The sequence below is a fragment of the Etheostoma spectabile genome, chromosome 15, assembly GCF_008692095.1.
Source record: "Etheostoma spectabile isolate EspeVRDwgs_2016 chromosome 15, UIUC_Espe_1.0, whole genome shotgun sequence".
Taxonomy (NCBI): Eukaryota; Metazoa; Chordata; class Actinopteri; order Perciformes; family Percidae; genus Etheostoma; species Etheostoma spectabile.
This window is the reverse complement of record NC_045747.1, coordinates 32,923,796-32,934,866: the sequence shown is the minus strand read 5'-3', so window position 1 is coordinate 32,934,866 and position 11,071 is coordinate 32,923,796. Positions and strand designations below refer to the sequence as shown.

The 11,071-nt window shown below is 38.6% G+C and overlaps 1 long non-coding RNA gene across 1 annotated transcript; it reads right to left on the bottom strand.

The window, feature by feature from the left end:
- Positions 1 to 8,077: 8,077 nt before the first annotated feature.
- Positions 8,078 to 8,341, bottom strand: LOC116702623 (uncharacterized). Its single transcript, XR_004335219.1, has 2 exons — positions 8,303 to 8,341; positions 8,078 to 8,111 (listed from the first exon to the last, which is right to left on the bottom strand). It is a non-coding gene; the product is annotated as an uncharacterized LOC116702623 (long non-coding RNA).
- Between the last annotated feature and the right edge of the window lie 2,730 nt (positions 8,342 to 11,071).

Below are 11,071 nucleotides of genomic sequence, written 5' to 3'. Positions count from 1 at the left end.
GTTCAGTAACATAAAAACTAAAAGAGACAACCAAACAAAAGCAATATTGCAGCTGCAAGTTGGATTGAAACCAATAGACAGTTTGTTTGAAGGCAAACTAAACTCTACAGCCTGACTGGCTATTACTCATTAAAAGACAGTAATATATTACATGGAGTGGAATTTTAATAACTTTCATCAGACAGATTGTAAGTGCATTTATATATTTTACACAGTTTTTAATGTGATTATTTATTTCATAAATGTAATATAGGACCCTTAGGGTTCCACAAGCTATTATCATTTATCTTTATATTTTTTATATTTTCGGATTTAGGCCCTACTATTCGTTTCTAACAAACAGTACAATAAAATGCAAAACAATAAGCTAGGCATCAGCCAGTGACGCTGTCTCGTAGGACCCGGTGATGTCTCTTTGACCTCATTTGTTATCTGAAAAGTGAAAGTAATTGTGAGTTGTTCGACCACCTCCTGCCAGACACCTGATTAGCACCGAGCACCAGACACGCCCGCTAATCCAATCTGCAGGCGGCCGGAATTGAACCTGTGCTGCTTTTCATTCTGTTCTCGAATGGCCGACACAACGCATGCAAGCAGCACGGACTCATGCGATGCATTAGGCAGACAAACCAGCTGGCTGTGTTAAACAGGATGATTAAACAAGGCCTGAGCCCAAAGTGGATAACGTTTCGGAATAGGAGTCCCGAATTTTACTTTATCATTATTCAGGATATGTGGCAGACATACGAAGCTTAGTGCTGCAAAACTGGAAAAGAAAAAAAATGTATTAGTATGTAAGTTAATGTAAACAGAACGTTTTTCACTTCATGACAAGATATTATCACTTTTTTACAACATACAAATGGATCAAGTTAACAAGAAAATGTTTTTTTATTACATGATTTTTATTATAATTACGTGAAAAGTTTCATGTTATAACAAGAAATTATCACGTTATTATGGGAACCATAACGCGCTAATTTTAAAGTGTTTTAACATGTAACGTTTCACGTTATAACATGATCACATCTTGTTAGAATATGAAACTCCTATTGAATGAGGACACGGTGTGCAAACGGATGAATTGTTAAATTTGGCTCATTACTGTACTTGATTAAAATCGTTTTTATGGTTATAACAAGAACCTTTAATTTTATAACGTGATAAATAATATGTAGTATTTACAAGAAATGTTCTGCTGTAACTTGAGTTTTTTGTTGTAATACAAACATATGTGTTAAAAACAAAATATCCTGTTTGACCTATAAACTTTTCATGTATAACGTGATACTGATAAGTTTTTTAGTTTTCAGCCAGCTCTACGCTTACGTACAGCAGACTGGAATACTGAAAAGGAATTTGATCACATCTTTTAGAGTTGCAAAAATTAGAACTACTATAACTATTTCCCCGGATTAACTATTGTCTTTTCAACAAAATGGGCATCAGCTACACAGCTGTTGCCTTAGGTCACATCTTTACCAGAGTCTGAAAGACAGACAACCCTTTAGTCTGACACTGACAGTGGCTGTTTGAACCTAGAGCGCATCAAAAATCTGATCTCTCTCATGCAACAAACACACCCATTAGCTGTGTTAGAAACCGTTCCCTCATTCACTCTCTTGTTATTCCCTATATAGTTGTTTTATAAACTTAAAACTAAAATATATAGGGAACGACCAAACAAGATTTCAGACGTAAACATATTGTTGCGTCATTAGATGCGTCGGTTATTTAAGAGACGTCCTTGAAAAAAGCGGCACTCAGGAGCATGTTAAAGGCTGTGTATATGTTGAATGTTACGTTTTCATGTTTAGAACGAAAGCCCGCCCCATTTTTCAATTTCAGTTTTCACGTTTTTTCTGCTTCTCTCTTTCTCTTCCTCCGGGAACCACAACCACGTTGCATTGTGGTAACAGGAGTAAAATAAAGGGTACTTTCTCTCTTAATACATCCATGGTTGGATCGTAGTACGCTCAAATTGCTGTGCATGTGGGTCTTTTATAGTGGATCTATAGTGATGAAATTAACCGCGGAGAATTGGAAGACCACTAAAAATGGCGAACACAACCTATAGACAAATATGCACTCTGTCCTGATGTGGAACGGTTTGTAACACAGCTATTGTGTCCAGTATTTAATCACAGCGACCAGGCGCTTATCTAGGCTGCTATAGCTGCCATTGGCTGTTTGGATCGTGTTATGTCACCAGAAAGGAACATACCTGGATGTGTTTAATTACCACCTGTCTTCCCCTTCCTTTTTTAACCTTTATCTTAGTGACAGTTTTGTTGTTTATGTCTCACTTATATGTGAAAAGTAAAGGTACATAGGGGAATCAGAAGCTGTTCTCATGTTGGAGCAGCCAAACATGTTTGCTGTCTTTCTGTGTCCTTTTGGTGGGTTGGTTAAAGTTCTCAATGCTATTTATACTTTTCTACCTTAAGGTTTACCACTGTATAAAAGCTACAACGGCCCGTTTTAAGCATCTTTTTTGTAATCTGTTTGTAACTATATAGCTGTGTTCAGCCAGCAAGTGTGCTTTTTTTACAGATTTTAAATAAAATATATTATTAAACTTAGAAAATATGTTACTGTGTAGAAACGCAAAAGACAAAAATGCTAGAGGAATGTCTGCTCTGTAGGACATGCTTCCATGTAAATATGAATATTTATCTCAAGATTTTATAGTTGAATGTGTCTAGAAGTTCTCGAAAGATGCAGGAGGGAGGATCCAAGGCAACAAAGACAATGACAGAAGTCATTTACATTTCAGAGGTTCATCTCCTGTTATTAAAAGTGACATATGATTGAATCAGAACACGTCAATTTAGTCATATCACTACTTGTCATCGCCGTAATTGCTGCTGCAAGCAGTCGGGAAAACACAAGACATTTTTTGTGAGTGCCAGATTTATCTATTATATATACAGCCCACTGGTATGATTGAAAACATTTTTATTTTTATGATCAACTGTTCATTGTGTCAGTAGTTTGACAGTTGGGGAATTACTCTTATTCACTTTCTTGAGGTTAGAGAGTAAATTGATACCACTCTGGTACCTGTGTGCTAAATATAAAGCAGGGTAGCTTAGCTTAGCACAAAAAGACATTGCTAGTACCTTGTATTGTCTTTGTTGGGGGAAACAACTTTAGTCAATAGTAAATTTAGTAAATTCAGGAAAAAAGGCTTATGGAAAACTTCTATTGAGCTGTTTACCTCCTTCAAAGTCCGCCTAATCGCCTTGTCCTGTTAACATTTGTAAATACAGGGTTTGCCCCATGCAACAATTTGTACCAAATATGAGAGTGGTGTCATGTAACGCAGCAAAGCAAATAAGTATATTCCAAAATGTCAAACTATTTATTTAAGGAACACACAGACTTATTGGGACTTTAGCTTATTCACCGTATCCCCCAGAGTGATAAAACCATACGTACCCTTTTCATCTCTGTGTCGTAACTCTGTCTGACGCACTGAACTGGGAGGTAACCGGCTCCATCTAGCCACTGCTCCAATACGTGACTAAATAACAAACATTTTCCCGTTTACATGTTTGGATTTGTATAGTCACAGGGTGTCAAAATAAGTCACATGAGACACAGCCATCTTCAACCGTATACATACTGAGAACTATTCTCAGAAGGTGCTTGAGAATAGTTGGATTAATCTAACTCGGGGGATACAGTGAATAAGCTAAAGTCCCAGTAAGTCGGCGTGTCCTTTAACCATTGTGCATAAGCTTAGACAGAGTCGGCTGTGTGAAATTGGAGGTGTGTGGCCACCAATGTCAGACTGAATCATCTTTTTTCTTTTCTTCTTTTTGTATTGTTGTTTTTGTGCCACAAGTCACCTTACCTTACAAACTACAGCCGAGAGTTCTTAGCTTTCTTCTTTCTTCTAAAAACAAATGTTGCCTTTAAATTTCTATGTATGTATGTAGTTCTTTGGGTCTTGTTTTCTGTTGTTGTTTTTTTTAACTGTGTTATCTTTTACATCTGTGGATTAATCATCTGGTTTTACATGTTTATGTTTCTCTCACCTGTGGGTGGGTGCCTGTCTTATTTGGGCTTTGCATGACATCTCAGACTGGCAGAGTCAATACAATATAGAAAGGTCTCATGTATCCTTTTAGCACCTGTTCTCAATAAACTTCTCTGAGACGGGTGCTGGAATTAACATCACTGTTGTATGATAGGGACTGCTTTGTTTGCCAATTCTTAGTGCATTTACAGAAAAGTGCACTTTTTAAGGGAAAATCTATCCTAAAAAAAGCAACTTCCTGATGATGTTCCATACATGTCTGTGCCGATTTTGTTATTGACTGTACTTTTGCTTTTGTTGTTGATATTTTACCTGTAAAGGTATGATGGAGTGATAAATAATCTGCGGTCCCCTCAGATCATTTGGCAGCCTTTTGTACTCACATTTAACATAAATTCATCCTAAACAGCCTACTTTCTATTCTACAAGTAGCAGCAAAGGGAATGTCATTTTTGTCTCTTGACTGGAAAATACTTTTAAACCAAGGGGGGGGAGGGGGGGACTCAACTTACTAAGGGCCACATTGAAAATAAGAGTCACACCAGGGGTATAGCTATATATCAACTTTCCACTTCGGGATTGCTCTGTTGCCGCCGGACATTTTGCCTGTGTATCTCATTTAGGACAGATATCCGTTGCCTGGGCTTCATTTGTGGTGGCATTTTAAACTCTGGTGGATCATATAGCTCTATAGTCTTCTCACAGACAATTGGTATTTATAAAGCTGTAAAAAATTCAGCAGAAAGTACCTAGCATCCAGAATTTAGCACATCAGCCAACGATGATTACATTTTTAGCTTCAGAGCAACTTGCTGGTTGTTAACACAGCTGAATAGAGTCATAGTTACTAAGAGAAATCAGAGGCATTCCATCACCTTCCAAGGCCACCGTGAGCTGTTGTATGTAGGCTGAGCACTTGACCCTGCCAACTATTAAAAATTAGCAATCAAAGCAGCGGCACAACAAGTAGCGTGGCATCCATATGTAGCTCAGTTGTGTTTTGTACTTGCTCCCCCTTCCTTTCTCTTCAGTAATAAATGCAAATGGTGAAAAAAAAGCTGAGCTTGGTCGATGTGTGTGTTTGTGTGTTACACTAGCTGTTCCCCCGGCAACAGGCCTAGTCCTGAGGGGTAAAGGATTGTGGGCCAGGTCAGTTCGTATATCATGATGTTTCATTTCCGGGATTTTCAGGGCCGCCGGAAATCGGCCAGATGTCCCTCACCTTCTTTCATTTGTGTTGGCGTTCTAAACTGGTGGATTTCGAGGACTATGGTTAATGCTCCTCAGATCTCTGCAGGGTAAATCCAGACAGCTAGCTAGACTATCTGTCCAGTCTGAGTTGTCTGTTTCACGACTAAAACAACTTTGAATGTACATACAGTAAATGAGTCAATATAAGTCTTCTAAATGCAATTCTGTTGGACTAGCCAGGCCCTCCCCAGTGGTGTGGAGGAAGGTTGGTAATGCGAGAATAGTTAACAGTTAAACAAGATGTATGAATCAATGGCAAACAAGGTACTGTATGTCTTGCCTCTCACTAGGACGTGTCCACCTCAGTGACAAGTAGGGATGTAACGAACATGCGAAAGGCTGAACGTATTGCGAAAGATATTCCGAGATTTTTTGCTTGTTGAAAAAAATATCAACCAAGTACACTTTTCTCTCTGTTATATCGCAAGTAATATCGTTATCGAACATTCCACAACCCCGCCCCAAAATTCGAAACTGTTCAGTTTAACCTGCCAGAAACTTATAAACATTTTCCTTTACATGAAGAAGCTGTTTGCACCATAAGCTGATGCAGAAAAGGCCCAAATTGTTGAGGAAAAAATCACCGAATGCAGGAAAAAGTGTTGGATTTGTCAAAATTTCATTTTTACTCAAAAGTGGAGATCTCAACGCTTCAAATATGAGCCCAAAGTAATGCCCTTGTACACACAGGAACCAAAAGTAAATTACACTTAGACTGTTTGAAAGCTTCCATCAACTTCACTTTTTATCTCAACCGGTTGTTATCTTCACACATTAACACCGATTCCTAACCGATTCACGGAGCATCGTTACATCTCTAATTACAAGCCTTCACATAGCATTAAGATGTGTATCCATCGGGTGGTGACTAATTACTGGAGATAGGATGTGTAGGTATAGTTGAAACATGTAGCAGCCAGTCCTTTGGTTTGTTTCACATTTGGTAGGAACTTTCTCTGAAAGTATGATGAATGGGTTATCATTTTCCGAGTATCACTACCAGTGGTTGCTAAGTGTGTGTACAGGGTCGGTGCCCCCCCCTAAAATATGATTGCTCCCTGGTGCCCCCCCCCATTCCATGGGCTAGAGTGCTGTCAATCTATTGATTGAATGTGATTGTGATTTCCATTGGATTAGAGTACTGTCACGGTGCCTTTGTCACATGAACAATCAACAATTTCCAGACGACTATCAAACATCTGATACCATGGAAACAACATTGGAATTTTTTTTTTTAAAGTGGCAGCCGTAGCCTGTTGAAAATGTGTATTGTATTCTGAAATACAAATGTGTTAAAATGAAAAGAAAAATACTTAGCACATCTATAACATAAGACGGTGCGTTGGAGGGGGATAAGTAAGCTGCAAAGAAACTCCGCACACTGTCTAACTCTTTTTCCTTTCAATTTTTGAAAGTTTTTTTCTAAAGGAAATAATCTTGACATGAATCCAAAAGATATTAACAAATATAAATCAGCTAACATAGATAATAGGCTTAGCCTTTAGGTAAGGAAATCACTGGTAGCCATCCACAGATACAGCTATCCTAAGTCACTGTGCAACATAAAAACATGATTTATAAAATCATACCAACAGTTCTTTAATAGTTAGTATATATGCACCATGTGTAAGTTTTGGGCGCCCGTGTTATTGAAGACCCAGTTGAATATGCAACTTAATTTTATTAAATATGTGTAGGGGGTCCGTGCTCCGTCCCTTTCTCAGATAAGGGGTCAAGCATGCGAGAGATGGACAAGATGAATGATGGGGTCTTATATGATAAGGTTCCATGACACAACAGCTCTGAGGTGTCTGATTCATGCTTCTTTTTTCCCCACACAATAAAAACGTTAATCGTTGATCTTGAATATTTTCCTCACTGGTCATCCAACTCAGCCGTATCGTGGTTAGAGTGGCAACACAGAATAAAGACATAGTCAGCTAAGTTATCAGCTTTAATGGATTTGGCATCAAATAGGCAAACTCCTTTAAAAAAAAAATGAAAGCTTACATATACATAGATTCAAATATGACTAAAATATAGAAACTATATAGTTATCGTTCAACAGGCAATGATTTGCTGTGATTTGCAGCAACTTAAATTAATTTCTAGTGGTAGACCATCCGTCCTGGTCCGACTGTCCCGCGATCAACAACTAGGACTGAATTATACAGGACATTGGTTCATCTGGCATTGATTATGGTCTATTTTTCTGTTTCATTTTTTTTTTATATTTAGTAGGAGTCTAATCTTTCCTCTTCCATATCTGAAAAATAGAGGAAAGAGAGCAAAAATATGAGACTCGAACAAGGCGTTTCTCTAGCAGGAATCCTTGATAAGATGAGACATGAAGATAATGTTTTCACAAGTAAAGATGAATATACAGATGGGACTCTTTCCAGCACAAAGGAAAATTATAAAAGCTTAGAGGTGACATGTTAAAACAGAATACTTGCCTGCCCAAATAAGTGAACAAAGATAAATGCGGTTGGAAAAAAAGGAAATTCCACATTCTAATTCTTATAATTCCTATACCTGTATGATTTTTAAATTGTGGTAAAGGAGTCGGCATTACCTCCACCTAGACTTCTTCTGCCCATGATCAACAAACATCTCCCCTTTATTTCCTATGAACAGAGACAGAAGACAGAGATAGAGGAAAAAACAGATATCCACGAGGGTCAAAAGAAAGCAAATTATCTTAAATTGGTGTTAATATAAAAGACAAATAAAAGCAAGAAAGCACTTGTGTGTGTCTTTCTGCTCGTTTAATGATACTCACTTTTCTTGCCGAGTCTCACAGGTTGAGATGAGCCTGAAGTGAAGGAAGGATAAATTGTGTAATAGTACAATAGGGACACCACAATTTTTGTAGCAATATAACAAGATATGACTTGGTTAGGAAAAAAACACAAAGCGCAATTTGGTTTCTTCAAAAATACCAAACTCAACATATATTTCCCACAAAGTACAATTCTGTATGCACATTTGTTTGTGTTCCTTTACCCGAGCTTCTTCCCATCAGGCCGTGGAACTGCTGTCCTTGGACCGCTTGATGAGGTCTGCCAGCGGATGGTTATTCCTCTCTCTAGTGGGTATCTGCACAACACGCACACACACACACACACCACACACACACACACACACACACACACCGCACACTGTGAGTCATTGCAGGTTTGGTACAGGAATGAATGAAGTTCAAGGTATTCCTCCTGATCCAATCCCTGCTGTCTGAGGGGTGAAGGTCTGCTCCACACAGCTCCACCTCCAGGGGAGGGTAGCGCCACTTGGGAGGTTGGGGAGGGGGGAAGGGGGGGAAGGGGGGTACAGTAACGCAGCCGGTTGATTCCCAGAGCACACCGATTCACTAATATGTCAATCAAGATTACAAATCCTTGGTAATTAACACTCCCTTTTCACTTCCGTTTTTTTTTCAAAGTACTCGCGTTACTTCCACCCTCAAGGCCACTTTCCTAAATGATAAATGACATGTTGTGTTGTAATATTAATGATAGGGGAAATGATGAAAACTCTGTTTTAATTACGTCACTTTAATGACTGACTGGGAGAGTGGGTGCTGTAACTGAGCAGCGTAAACTGAGGATGCAATTAGTAGAGCAGATGTACAGCCCTTCCCAAAGTAAGTTCACTGTCTGGGCATGGGGAGGACATGCCCCCCCCCCCCCCCCTTCACTTTCAAAAACTTTTTAAGTTCTCTTTCACCAAATTTCCCAGTTTCAGATTGATTTGAACATAATCTCTCTAAACATCTCTTCAGCTGTCAAAGTCAGATATTGATCGGGGCGTCCTTGTGCTCAGCTGGGTGGCGTGGCCCCCATAGGCAAAAGCTCAGTCCTTCCGTGGCAGCGCGGCTTTGAGTCTGACCCAAATCTGCATCTGTGTCCACCACACACCATAATTTCTATACGAATGAATCAGGGTCTATCCAAGGAGTCGCCTGTATAAGAAAGTTTTTCTCGCCCAGCTTCACCAAATGCTGTTCTTGGGGGAGAATTATTGGGTCTCTGTAATATAGTGTGTCGGACTACATTATCTGAAGTGTTTTGAGGTAACTTCTGTTATTGATTGACACTATAAATAAAACTATAAACTGTAAAAAATAAAAAATAAAATTCCAAAATGCTGTTAAGTTGACAATTGCTTCCCAGACTCTTCTTTTATCTTCTTGAAAATGGGGGGGGGGGGGGGGCTCAACCAGACTTTTACAGAATAATATTCCAGTTGCTTTATTATTATTGTCTTCGCTTGATGTTCCGGGCTTCTTCTGATACTGTAACGGGGTCTTTACAGGTCTCCTAAAAAATCAATCAGACAGCTGAGCTGATTCAGAGTCCTCACTAAGACCAAGGACTGGATCACATCACTCCAGTTCTGAAGGTCTTTACACTGGCTTCCTGTGTCTCAAAGAATTGATTTCAAAGTACTCTTGCTAGTTTTAAATCCCTTAACGGTTTAGGTCCAAATACATTTCTGATCTGCTACTACACTATGACCCCCCCGACCTTCAGGTCTGGGACAGGTTCTTTCTGTCCCCAGAGTCAGAACTAAACAGGGTGAAGCAGCTTTCAGTTTCTATGTCTCCTCATATGGAATAAACTCCAGAAACCTGTAGATCCGCTGCTACTCTCAGTTCTTTTAAATCAAGGCTGAAGACCTTTCTTTTGATGCTGCTTTCTTTAATGACTGCTCATTTCTCTTATGCTGCACTGTAACTTTTATTTTGTGTTTTATGTGTCCTAATGTTTTATTTGTTTTTAACGTCTATTCATGTGTCTTATTGATTTTAATGCTTATGACTTTTAACTGTTTTTACTTGTGTTTTATCTGTTTTAATGATTTTGTGTAAAGCACTTTGAATTGCCCTGTTGCTGAAATGTGCTCTACAAATAAAGCTGCCTTGCCTTGCCTTGCCTTCTTCATTTGACTGCTACCATGAGATAATGTCAAAAAGAAAAGAAAAGAGAAGGCGGATCCTCCAGCCAACAGGTTGGAGGCCATTGACTGGGTGTCGCTCTCCGCGGTGCTGGACCCTGAGGGCCGGGTAGAAGAAATCAAGGACAAGCAAAGATGAGAGGCTCCATTATCTTTTGGGATATTTAACCTAAACCTGACATAGTGATGTTCTTTATAAGGCATCTTCTGCTTGGAACATGCTCCCCATAAGAATCAGACAAACCAAAAGCAGGCTTTATCTTAAAAAAGTTACTCAAACACCAGCTAAAGAATCCCATTGAGATCTGCAGCAAGTCTGCTTATTGATTACTATTGGTTACTATTGTTTGTTTAATATTAACTCTTGTTATGAATTAAATTGAATATGGTGTTGTTTCACTCTTGTTGTCACTCTTATTTTATTAGACTGGTCTTCTGTTGTTTTTTTGTAAAGTCTTCTTTTGTTTCATTGATGTAGTTGTTCTTTTTATAGTTGTTTTATTGATAAAGTGGGATTTTGTAATTGTTTCTTTGAACTGCTGTTGCTTTTGGTGAGGAGCCCAGGAAGACTAGCGTCCACTTATTGGCAGCTAATGGGGATTCAAATAAGAATAAAGAAGGAGAATTATAAAAATGATAGTGGAGAAACTCATATAGGCCTACTATAGGTCAGAGAAATAATTATCTAGGATTATTATTATATAATTATTTAGGGGGAAACAAAATTAGAGCTATCATTAACTTCCAGAATATATTTATTATTATACCATAGGCATTTTTGTTACAAGGCACGGAAAGGGTATTTTTGCTACCCAAATC